Source organism: Urocitellus parryii, chromosome 11, assembly GCF_045843805.1.
Source record: "Urocitellus parryii isolate mUroPar1 chromosome 11, mUroPar1.hap1, whole genome shotgun sequence".
Classification (NCBI taxonomy): domain Eukaryota; kingdom Metazoa; phylum Chordata; class Mammalia; order Rodentia; family Sciuridae; genus Urocitellus; species Urocitellus parryii.
Window position 1 is genome coordinate 36,898,043 of NC_135541.1, and position 12,761 is coordinate 36,910,803.

Consider the following 12,761-nt stretch of genomic DNA (forward strand, 5'->3'; position numbering starts at 1 on the left):
CTTTTTTAAACTTTTTCTAAATTGCTTGTGTTTTCTAACAATACATACTATCCTCCTTCCCTTCCAGCAGGGGTTGTTTGAACAGTGGAATTATGGGCTACATTTTTTTCTTTGTATTTTTAGTATTAAAATTAAGTTCATTAACGTTTTAATTGTCAAGAACAAAACAAAGCAAAATGAAACCCACTTCTCACTTTAGACAAAAATGTGTGCTTTTCATACTCACCCATGTTCCAGCTCAAACTGTTTCATATTCTAGTCTCAAAGACAGTCTGTCTATTGGATAACGCCATCTGGATTCACCTGCCAAATTAAATACCATTTTTTCTTCTCTTACTTTGTCCTCACACCTGTGTTCCTTTCCGGGTGAATGGCCCCCTGATCAAGTCCCTCAAGTCAGTAATCTGAAAGTTATATCCTAGGCTCCTTCTCTCCCACACTCCCAAATCTGATTTGTCATAATCCACCTAACACTCCCCCTCCTCTCCATCCTCACATTTATTCTGATTCTTCTCACTGCCTCTCTCCCCCTCTTTCTACTATTAATTATCCATTTTACACTCTGGTCTCCCTATTGATCTCCAAAACATATATCTCACCATAGTACTTCCCTGTACTGTACCAATGGCTTCCAATAGCCATCTACGTTTTCTAACCCTACCCTCAACTCAATCTATATTCCAAGCACCCGGGAATAGTTTTCATCTCCTAGAAACCAGAACTTATATTCTTGTCTTCAAAACTGTGTATCTGAGGCCTCCTGTGCTAACACTTTCCCCTCTTATCCACCTTGCATATTCCTGCCCATAAGTCATTTAATACCCGGATCAAATGTCGCTTTTCCCCCAGAAGCCTTCTCTGAATCCTCTGGCTAAAATCATCTTCTCGCACACTCTCAGAACCCTCTTTGCTTGAGTCTATCTAGAACATATCACACTGTTTTCTAAGTGCCTATTTAACAATCTACCTCTAGACTGAGCTATGGGAGGGCAGGGAGTGGCCTTTTGCATGTGTATCTCCAAAACCTAGCAGATATTTTTGCACAAAGTCAGGATGAAGCAAATGTTTGCTGAATTATTGGATCAGTTACCAAAGAGTGATCACTACTTTCTTTGCTTGCCTGCATTTCTATGTAAGGGCTTCCTCTCGCCATCTTTGTCCAGGGGTGTTTTAGTCAGCTTTTGCAACCAAAATACTCAACAAAAACAACTTAGAAGAGGAAAAGTTTATTTTGGCTCACTGTTTCAGAGGTCTCAGTTCATAAACAGCCAGCTCCGTTGCTCTAGGCCCAAGGTGCGGCAGCACATCATGGGGGAAGGGCCCAGCAGAGGAAAGCAGCTCCCCTCATGGCAGTAAGGAGGGAAAGAGAAGGGGAGGGTGAGGAGAGAGAAAGAAAGAGAGGGGGCTGCAGGGCAGATGCACCCTTCTAGGGCATGCCCCTACAGGCCCATCTCCTCCAGACACACACACACACACACACACACACACACACACACACACACACCCTGCCTTCAGTAAGCACCTCAGCAGGTCTTGGTTACTTACCTGGAGGGTAACCTACACCTTGGTCCTACCTGGATTGGGTTATTATAGTTCCCAACTAACCTTAATAACAGGACATGGTCATACCAAGAGATGCCTAGGGGATCTCCAGCAGTCTAGGCATACTCTTCCTTCCCTCCATTGTGGAGAATAGTCCAATCTCCCATTGGTAATCTAGATCAATCACCCCCACAATACCATAACTCCCTTCTTATCCCAAAGCTGCCGGGGGGTAGTATTGACTTCCAGTTCAATATAAGTATACATTGGGCAAATAGCTGAGGTAAAAATAGATATTTCTGTCTCAGGTCTCCTGCACCCTGGAGACAGAAGAAAAAGGAATGGAGGCGATGGATGTCATACTGTTTATTCTGATACTCTTTCTTGTAGCAAGGCCCAACTTTACATTCATTGTGCCAGATACTATGATCCTCCCGTATGTGATCTCATTTAATCCAGACAAGACCACTGAGATAAAGAGGTGACTGTCCCAATTTTATAGGTAAGAAAGTAAAAGTACAAAATTAAGTGATTTGCCAAAGTTCTCACAGTTAAAAGTGCCTGGCTTCCATACATCTGTGGCCAACTGATTTTCAATAAGAATGCCAAAACCCCTCGCTGAGGAAAGAGCAGGCTTTTCAACAAATGACAGTGGGAAAACTAGATATCCACAGGGAAAACAATGAAGTTAGACTCCCCTGTCTCATACCATATACAAAGAATAATTCAGAATGGACTGATGATCTAAATATAAGAGTAAAAACAATAAAACACTTAGAAGAAAACTTAGGGGCAAATCTTCTTGAGTTCAGATCTGGCAATGAATTCTTTCTTTGATGGCACCAAAAACATGAGCAACAGAAGAAAAAAATAGATAAATTGGATTTCAACAAATATGAAAACTGCATCAAAGACATTATCAAAGCAGTGAAAAGACAACCTAGCTGGGTGTCGTTGTGCACACCTATAGTCCCAGCTACTCAGGAGGCTGAGGCAGAAGAATTGCTTAAGCCCAGGGATTCAAGACCAGCCTGGGCAACATAGCAAGGACTCACCTTAAACACACACACACACACACACACACACACACACACACAAAATGAGAGAAAATATTTACAAATCACACATCTGATAAGGGTCTAGTATCTAGAATATATAGAAAATCTTGGATGGGTGCTGTAACACATTCATTTGGAAATTCCATAGAATGGCTTCTTTCATGGTTATGGCCCTGGTGCTGTCAGGCTGAGGGACATGAACAAGTCACCATCCCTGGATCCTGAATACCACATCTGTCAAATAAAGATGATTATATCTGACCTATCAGGGCTTCCAGAGAGACTCAGTGAAAAGGAAGAAAGTATAAATCAACCAGAAAATCAAAGATGATGATTGATTATTAATGAAGTACCCAATCTATTTCTTGCACTATTTCTAGTATTCATCTTACAACAACAACTTTTAAAGACAAAATGCTAGAGAATTCCAATATGGAATGGTCACAAAGGACCACCAAGGATGTTTTAAATAAAAATTTATATGAGAATAAGAATCAATTTAAATGAGGAATAGAAGGAAACTTTCTCAACCAAATAAAGCATATCCTTTTGTACAAAACCAACCAAACAACAAAAACACCAAAACCTACAGCTAACATCACATATTCACCCTACATTTGGTATAAAGACCGCTGAATGCCTTCCCCAGGATCAAAAACAAGTTAAGGATATCTGTTTCATATTCTGATTCAATAGCATCCTGGAAGTTCTAGCAACTTCAGTAAGGTAAGAAAAAGAATAAAAAGTATACAGGCTGAAAAGGAAGAAATAAAACTCTCTATTGGCTAGTGACATGATTGTCTACATAGAAAATCCCACGGAGGGGCTGTAGCTCAGTGGCAGAGTGCTTGCCCGGCATGCGTGAGGGACTGGGTTCCATCCTCAGCACCACGTACAAATAAGTTAAAAAAATAAACGTCCATTGATAACTAAAACAATGTTTAAAAAAAAAATTCCATGGAATCTCTATACTCAAAAACAAAACAAAAACCTCCTAGAAGTAATAGATGAGTTCACCAAAGTTTCAGGACACAAATTTAATATTTAAAAAACTATAGCATTTATTACCATTGCACTGAAAAATTCTTAGATGCAAATCTAACAAAATATGTACAGAACCTGTATGCTGAGAACTACAAAACACTAATGAATGAAACAATGATATACCAGGTTCATAGTTTGAAAGACTAAATGCTATTATAACATTTAATTAATAATAATTAATATAATTTCTTAAGATGTCAATTCACCTTAAATTTGCCTGTAGATTTAATACAACTTCAATCAAAATCCCAGTAGGATTTTTTTAAAGAAATAATAACCCAATTCTAAAATGTCTTTGGAAAAGCAAAGAAACTAGAATAGCTATTTAAAGCAACAAGCTAGAGGACTCTCAACCTGCTTTTAAAACCCACTGTAAAGCTATATCATCATGACAGTGTGGTGTTGGCAAAAAGATATATACATAAACCAAAGAAATAGTGAGTCCATACATAGATCCACATATTGGCCACAAGATTTTTGTCAACATTACAAAGGCAATTCAGTGGATGGATACTCTCTGTGTGTGTGTGTGTGTGTGTGCGCGCGTGTGTGCGTGCGCGCACATGCATATGCACAATATATGCTGGGAATTGAACCTAGAGGTGCTCTACTACTGAGCTACATCCCCAGCCCTTTTATTTTGTATTTTGAGACAGAGTCTCACTAAGTTGTCTTGAATTTGTGATCTTCCTGCCTCAGCCTCAGGATCCCTGGGATCACAGGCATCCATCACCATACCCAGCACAAAGGAGTTCTTGAAGTCTTGAAGGAGATGTGTAGACCTCCAAAACCTCACTTAGAGTGGTCAGAAGACAATGGCTAAGAATGTAAGAAGGAAGCACCAAGTTTGGCCTTCCAGAGCACTTGCTGCCTGAGACTCACAGAGCTTCTGACTGCTGGAATTATACAAATGGATGCATGAAACAAGGCCCAGACCATTAGGGAGAAAGACTCCGTGCTGAGAGGATGTGAAGTGGGAAGGGAGATTTCGAGGGCCAAGGAAGCTTTCCTGTGGAGGTGATGGCTAAACAAGAACCAAAGAGGATGAGAAGCTATTGGTTGCTGAGCTGAGAAAAAGCTTCCACCAGATAACAGTATGCAGAAAAACTCAGAAACTCAGAACTGAGTTCCCTTCCAGGCAGTGTGACTGGAGCTGCAGAGTAAGGGACAGGAGGGCACCAAAGGAGACTGGGGAAGAGAACGTGCTGGGTCCTGAAGGCACTGAAGGATTTCAGGGAGAGGGCCATGATCAGATCTGTTCTGAAAACAGTATGTCATCTGTCGCGTGGAGAACCAACTAAGAGGCAAGAGTAGATGCTGGAAGAAGAGGCAGAAGTCCAAAAGAGAGCTGCTGAGGGGTCTGGACTTGGCGTCAGAGCTGTGGGGATGGGCAGAAGGGGCTGGAAGGCTGCTTTACTTAGGAAACAAACTGGGCACGCCTGGGTGATGGGGATAAAGGGATATGAGAGGCTGGGTGTCTGGAAGAACAGTGGCTTTAGAGTTTGGAACTTCCCCTGGGTGGCCCAAGGCATTCTTTGTCTTTAGTAGTGGTTTCCAGAAGCAAAGAAGATGTCACAATTACCAGACTCCTAAGTTAGACCCCTTCCTCATGCTCATCACATACAATTGCTTCTCTATACAAATTTTAATTGGTTTTCAACACGTCACCGTATTCATAGAGAAAACAGAATCAGACTTAATAGAAAATGCACATCAAATGCTGTTAATGAAGACAATAAGATTTTGACAGCTTGAAAAATTATGAGGGGCCATGTGGGTTATCCGTATAGGAGAAGGGGCCTGCTGAGGAAGCACTCAGTACCATGCCCTGGGAGGTGTTCTGGCACATGTGACTACATATACATATTCAACAGACAGCAATCCTATGAAGAGGGTAGTATTGTTCTACTATAGATTCCAGGATGTTAGCTGACTTGCCTGAGGTCTCAAAGTGGGTAAGTGGAAGATTCAGGGTTCAGCCTTAGGTCTACCTGACCCCAAATGCCACCATCTTTCCATTGTCACCACACCTTACCTTCAGCTGAACTGGACCCTTCCTCTCCTTCTGTATAGAAGGCCTTCCCAGCTGGCCACTCTCATCCCAGTCTGTCTAGGTCTCCAAAGGGCATGCTCCATCCCAATCAAACACCAAACACACAGAGCCCCTATCTTACTGTCTCCTGAGACCACCATATTCACCGTCCCTCTCAGAGCACTTATTTTCTGCCATATTGTTACACACTTATTTGTGGATTTATTGTATTCCCAATAAGAAGCTATAGAGTCCTTGAAGGCAGGGATTTCATCTGTGTATCAAGGATGTTTAGTGGTTTGTGGATTCTACAGGTCAAAAAGTTAGAAAATGAGGTCAAACAATGCATCAATGAGCAAGAACAGAACAGCTGATTATTCAAATTTTTATTAATTTTTTCCCTACCAAATAAATAGCAAGTTCATAAAAATATTATATAGATTCATATGCTTCTTTTTTTGTTGTTGTTGTTTTTTTTTTTTAAACAAACATTTTTTTAGTGGTTGATGGATCTTTATTTATTTATTTATATGTGGTGCTGAGGATCGAACCCAGTGCCTCACACATGCTAGGCAAGCACTCTACCACTGAACCACAGCCCCAGCCCCTCATATGCTTCTTTTCAGGCACATAAGAAAGTCTTCTAGACTTATATGCAGAAAGCACTCTAAAAAACTAAAGAATGAAGCTGACTTCATAAGTCATTTTTTTTTTAAAAGAGAGAGTGAGAGAGGGAGAGAGAGAGAGAGAGAGAGAGAGAGAGAGAGAGAGAGAGAGAGAGAGAATTTTAATATTTATTTTTTAGTTCTCGGCGGACACAACATCTCTGTTTGTATGTGGTGCTGAGGATCGAACCCGGGGCCGCACGCGTGCCAGGAGAATGTGCTACCGCTTGAGCCACATCCCCAGCCCCTCATAAGTCATTTTGAAATGAATCGTCCAATTGTTACCGCTGTTGACCAGTGACAAGTCCTTGCTTCCCCAATGTTGAAGAATAACACCAGAGAAGCATGCCGAGGCAAGGTCAAAGTGGAAAATTAGAAGTTTATTAAAGGACTTCTCCTGGAGGAAGAAGGGGACCCAAGAGGTGGAATCCGTTGAAGGGCGAATGTGTTCCCCTTTTTATAGTTTTTGGTGATGGAATGTAGGTGGGAAGGTCCTAAGGGTTGGGACACAGGTGGGCCAAAGAAGTAACGTGGGCACTTCCCAATCAAGTGTGCTGTTCATTAACATTTCTTTGGGATGGGCTATCTTCAAATCTGTTGGGGACTGTTTCCTGGGCTTCATTAACATTTCTTTGGGATGCGCTTTCTTCAAATCTGTTGGGGGCTGTTTCCTGGGCTTCATTCAAATTCCAAGAGTTGCTCAACTTTTCTGGAAATTCATTCTCAACATGGCCTCCATTTTAGATTTCACTCGATATTAGACCCGATTTACCTAACTACACTGACTACCTAACTTTAAATCTGGCTTCACAATTACAAAATCAGCTTTAAACATTTGATAGACATCTTCTTGTATAATCTTCTGTTCAAAGACTTTCTTTTACGAAAAGCATATTTACCTTCTTGTGTACCAAATTCAATTCACACAATGTTACAGTTAGAAGAGAACTTAAAAATTATTCAGTCCAGTTCTTTGGTCTTGCAGTTGAAATGGAGGTTTGGTGATATGGAATCCTAGCTCAAGTTCACAGGGCTAGATAGTGCCAGAGGTAAGACTAGAACTCAATTCTTCCAAAACTGAACTCAAGGAAAGAGACTGCTAGCAGCCCTCCTGGACATCCTTTCCTTTTCCTCCAGTAACTGAAAAAACAGCTTTATTAAGGGGTTACACACAATCCTTAAAAGGCCTTTCCCAGACCCCTCTGTGACCAGATGTGGCCATGTGACTACACTTTAGCCAATCAGATATAAGCATAGGTGTGTAGACTTTCAGGAAGGGAGCAATGCCCCATTCTCCTTCTCTTCTTTCTTCTGATTATCTGGAATGGAGCCTGAATTCCTGATAACCTCAGGGAGTCACCAGAGCAGTGCTGGACAGTCTATTTCTGCATCTTTTATGTGAGGAAAAAATAAAATCAAATTGCTACTACTTGATCTATCTCTTTTTTTTTTTCCTTTTAATTTTCAGTTATATGCAACCAAACTTAACTCGTCCATTCGGGCTCCCCACCCCACCCCATAAACCTGTTCCCTCATCTCAGCAAGTGGCGATTCCATTCTACTAGCCACTCAGGTCAAAAACCTTGAGGTTAGTACTAATGATTCTATTTCTTTCATACCCTTACAAGTCCACCAGCAGTTCTTGTTAACTCTTCTTTCAAAACAGCCCTAACCTGTTTCACGGCCATAGCTCTGGTCCCAGCTACCATCCTCTGCTGGTTTATACCAGTGGCCTCCAACGGAGTCTCCCAGCCTTCATTCTTTCCTGCCACCCCCCCATTCCCAGTCTACTGTCCATACAAGAGCCAGACTTGACTTTTTAAAACAAGACACCCTACCATGTTACTTCTTTGCTCAGGACTTGCAGTGGCTCCTCCTGATTTAGTGAGAGCAAAGTCCTTTCAGAGTTACTGGCCTGATGAGGTCTGGTCCCAACCCCCCAGGCACCTGACCTCACTATGCACCCCTCACCCACTGAGCCCCAGGGCAGTGCCCTTACCTTTGTTGGTATCCCTAGAACTCATCCACCACCTCCTGCCTTGGGGCCTTTCTGCTTTGGGAACTCTTCCCACAGGTATCCACAGGTTCTCTCCCTTGCCTCCTTCAGGCCACTGACTGTATCAGGGAAGGATATAGTCAGAGAAGTTCCCTGACAACTCTGTCTAAAACAAAACCCCACTCCGCTCTCCACTTGTTCTTCAGAACATTCACCACCACTTTTTGTTATGTTCATCACCCATCACCACCCACAAATGGATAAACCCATTTGTCTTGTTCCTATTATGCTCTCAGGGCCCAGAATAGTGCGGAGCATGCGGTAGATGCTCAATGCATGTTTACAGATTGGATGGATGAGCAAATGAATGCTAAGCCTGTGTCCTTTAGGTATTTCACGCTGCCTCTGATTAAAATCCAGGTATCATTTATAAGGCCATTTGCTCCAGGGTCAAGTACTGCTACTGTAGCTACTTGCTATCCCTGTGTAAACTTGCTAAATATTTACTGACAATAAAAATCAGCCAGCTTTGTCATATTAGTTAACTATTCCAATCATAATTACAATGGCTAATAGCAACCACAAAACCCTAAAAATTTAGAAATAAGAACAACAGGCAGCAACAGTTCACCAGGCCAATTTGTGAGAATCCTGAGTCAAATGTTCTTTTTTATAGCACCCCCAAATGCAAAACCTTTCCTTTCTGCTCTCAGTGAGGAGGGTCAAACTGACCACTCGCTACCCAGTGAGGTACACAGCTGTCCTCTCAGATGTCCCAGTTTTGTGGGAAAGCCCAGTGGTGAATCTCAAAACTTGAATAAATAAAAGTCCACTGAGCGCTATCTTTTCAGATACAAACTACTCCTTTTCAGAGTTGGAAATTTTTAGTTGGTCTCCAAAACTGAACTAATAAGTCTTCTACTAAAATGAGTTAAGTCTTAAGGGCAACATTTTTGGAGACAGTGCATTAGCTCCCAGAGCCTGACAGAGCATCACACTTCCAAAAAGGCCTAAGAAGCCAAGCCCAGCTTTTTCAGGCAGATAGCAGACAAGTTTTATAAGGGAAAAAACACTAAGCCATTTCTAAGGTTTGGCTTTGAGAATACACAGTTCTCTCATAGATCTTTGCTGATTGTTGTTTTGTGCTGCTAAAATATTCCTTCTTTGGGATAAAAACACGCTCCCCAAACACTTAAGAGCTTGATTTTAAAAACATCTCCCTGCTTCTGAATCCATTTCCATTAACTGTGTCCCTAGGCAAATCACTTCACTTCTCTTCCCCTTAGGTTCCTCTTAAAGACTGCCGGTCCTTAAAGATAATGTGTGCAGAGTGTGGTGCACAAGTCCAGCACTTAGCAGGTGCTCAATAAATGATAGCTACTGTCACTCCATGAGCAACTATCTGCAGAAACCTACTCAGGCGATTAGCACTTTTTAACATAACATATGCAAATGACTCATTTTTTGTAGAGCACTTGGAAGACAGAAAAAGTATGAATTAAATTAATCTCCTACCAGTACTGTGAATAAAACTTCCCACACACAGTAGTGGACAATTTTTCCTCTAACAACTTTGAAATAGTGACCTCTGCTGGCCAGTGGAAAACACGAGCCTTCCAATCAACTCTTCCATGACCAAGCAAGGTCTGAGTGAGTCAGGCTTGGTCCCTATCCCTGGAACTAAAACCAGGTGTTGCTTTACAAGGGACAGAAATCGTCACAAGGGTTGCCACGATGTAATTGGGATGTTAACAAAATTAAAGGCCGGCCTTTCCATTTGCTCATCCGCCCAAAAGCTTCTTTTTTTTCAAACGCCCGTGGTCTCCTATTTTTAAAAAGTCCTAATTGCATGCAAATGTTATAGCAGAAAAACAACGCAAGGGGGGCATTAAAAATCAATCTTCCATGTAAGCTTCAGATTTTCCAGCATGAAAATCCAAAAGCAGAAGTGGTGACAAATGTGTAGAAAACAGAGTGAAAAAGTCAGAATGCATCATTAAGAATGTTACAACCAAAGGAGGGGGAAAAAACCTCTGCGAGCACATGTCTGATTCAGCTGGGATGAACAACCAACTACAAAGGCGGCTTTTAAAAACCCCACAAACTTCTTACAGATATGACTGGGAAAGCCAACGAGGAAGCAGTGAGGAGGACCCTTCTCTTCAGACAGAAAGATGCTAGATGGAAGAGGCTGCTCAAGAGTCTGTCCGCTGGGATGGTTAGATAGAAAGCCCATTCCCACCTCCTAAGGTGTGAAATGAAACAGGGGTTGAAAACTGGCAGCCATAGGGCTGTGGAGATTGGTTTGGCTTGCTGTATTTTAAAAAAAAATTAATTAATTGCCAACATTTTAAAATAGATATTTCATATCAAAAATCCAAATTTCTGCCTTATGAACAAATGGGGAGGTGTGGACACACTGGGTCTCCCATTGCAACAGTCAATTAGAGGCAACAGCAGCAGCAGGCATCCATTTAGATGGGGCATCTGCTCCCCACTTTGCTGTGTCCCCTATGGGGTCAGTTGTCACCAGCCCAGCTTTTGTAAACACTAAGTCTGATAAACCCTGAGTGAATAACAACTCTAAGACAGTGATGATGAGTTCATCGCAGTTTGAACAAATATCAGGTGCAAAGTACTTTCGATGTGCTACGGACATAGAGAATAAGACATGAAGATTGGACATATAGCTCAGTTGGTAGAGTGCTTGCCTTGCATGCACAAGGCCCTGGGTTCGATCCCCAGCACCAAAAAAAAAAAAAAAAAAAGATAGGAACTGGGCTGGGGTTGTGGCTCAGTTGTAAAGCACTTGCCTAGCATTCGTGAGGCACTGGGTTCTATTCCCAGCACCATATAAAAATAAAACAAAGATATTCTGTCCATCTACAACTAAAAAAAAAAAAAAAAAGAATAAGACATGATCTCTGAACCCAAGGAACTCAGACCACGGGAAAGGAGAAAATACATTGATTATTATCATACATGACAGCATGTGCATTGTGAAGGTAAAGACGCGGTGGAGATTGAAGTGGGTAAACCTGTATTCTAGTTTTTTGAGATGATACTTAGCTCATTCAAGCCCAGTCTTTCTCCTTTTTATTTATTTCTTTTTTAAAATTTCTTTTAGTTGTAGATGGACACAATACCTTTTTATTTATTTATTTATTTACTTATATTTATGTGGTGTGTAGGATCGAAACCAGGGCCTCACACATGCCAGGCAAGCGCTCTGCCACTGAGCCACAACCCAAGCCTTTAGTCTTTCTCCTTTTCTAATATATGGATTTAAAGGTATCAGTTCCCCTCTAAGTATGGCCTTAGCTTTATCTCACAAGTTGCAACATGTACTTATTACCATTCATTGAAAAATATTTTTCTGATATCTATCTATGGTTTCTTCTTTGACCTGTGGTTTTAAAGTGTATTTCTTAATTTCAAAACATATGGAATGCTGTAATTCTCAAATTTATCTCCACCTTAATTGCCTTATAGACAAACATACTTTATTTTTTTTTAAAGAGAGAGAATTTTTTAATATTTATTTTTTAGTTATCGGCGGATACAACATCTTTGTTTTTTTTTTTTGGTATGTGGTGCTGAGGATCGAACCCGGGCCGCACGCATGCCAGGCGAGCGTGCTACCACTTGAGCCACATCCCCAGCCCCATACTTTATTTTAATCCTCTGAAATTTGTCGAGACTTGCTTTATGAACTAACATATGGTCAGATGTGTAAACATTCAACATGAACTTGAAAAGAATACAAGTTCTTCAGTGGGCAGGTGTAATGTGCCTTATGTATATACTAGACCAAGTTTGTTGATTTACCCCTCAAGTATTCTATATCCTTAATGATTTCTAAAATCTTAGTTCTATAAATAACTAAGAGGTGTGTAAAAAAACTTGTTGATTGTGGATTTGTCCATTTCTCTTTGTGGTCCTAACAATTTTTATGTACTTGTTGTTAAAACATAACATATATGAAAGTACACAAGACCCACATATGTGGTTCAGTGAAGTTTTATATGTACACAAACACATAACCCAAGTCAGATAGACACTTATAGCACCAATTTTACTCATACAAAGACAATATGCTTCTTTCTTCCCCAGTACCACTTTCACCTGTTCTTGAAAAGCATAAAATACAATCATGGTACATATTCCATTCTATCTGACTTCTTTTGCTTAACATGTCTATGAGCTTCCTTCATGTTGTTAAATAAAGCAGTTATTCGTTCTTTTGGTTTCTATGTCACATTGATTACAAAATTATAGCATAATTTATTTACTCCTTCTATTGTTGATGGACATTTGATTTGTATCCAATTTAGGATGATTGTGAAAAACTGTTATAACCATCCTTGTAAACATGATTTTTGGAGAGTATATTCTCTCATTTCTCTTGGGCATATACCAATTTG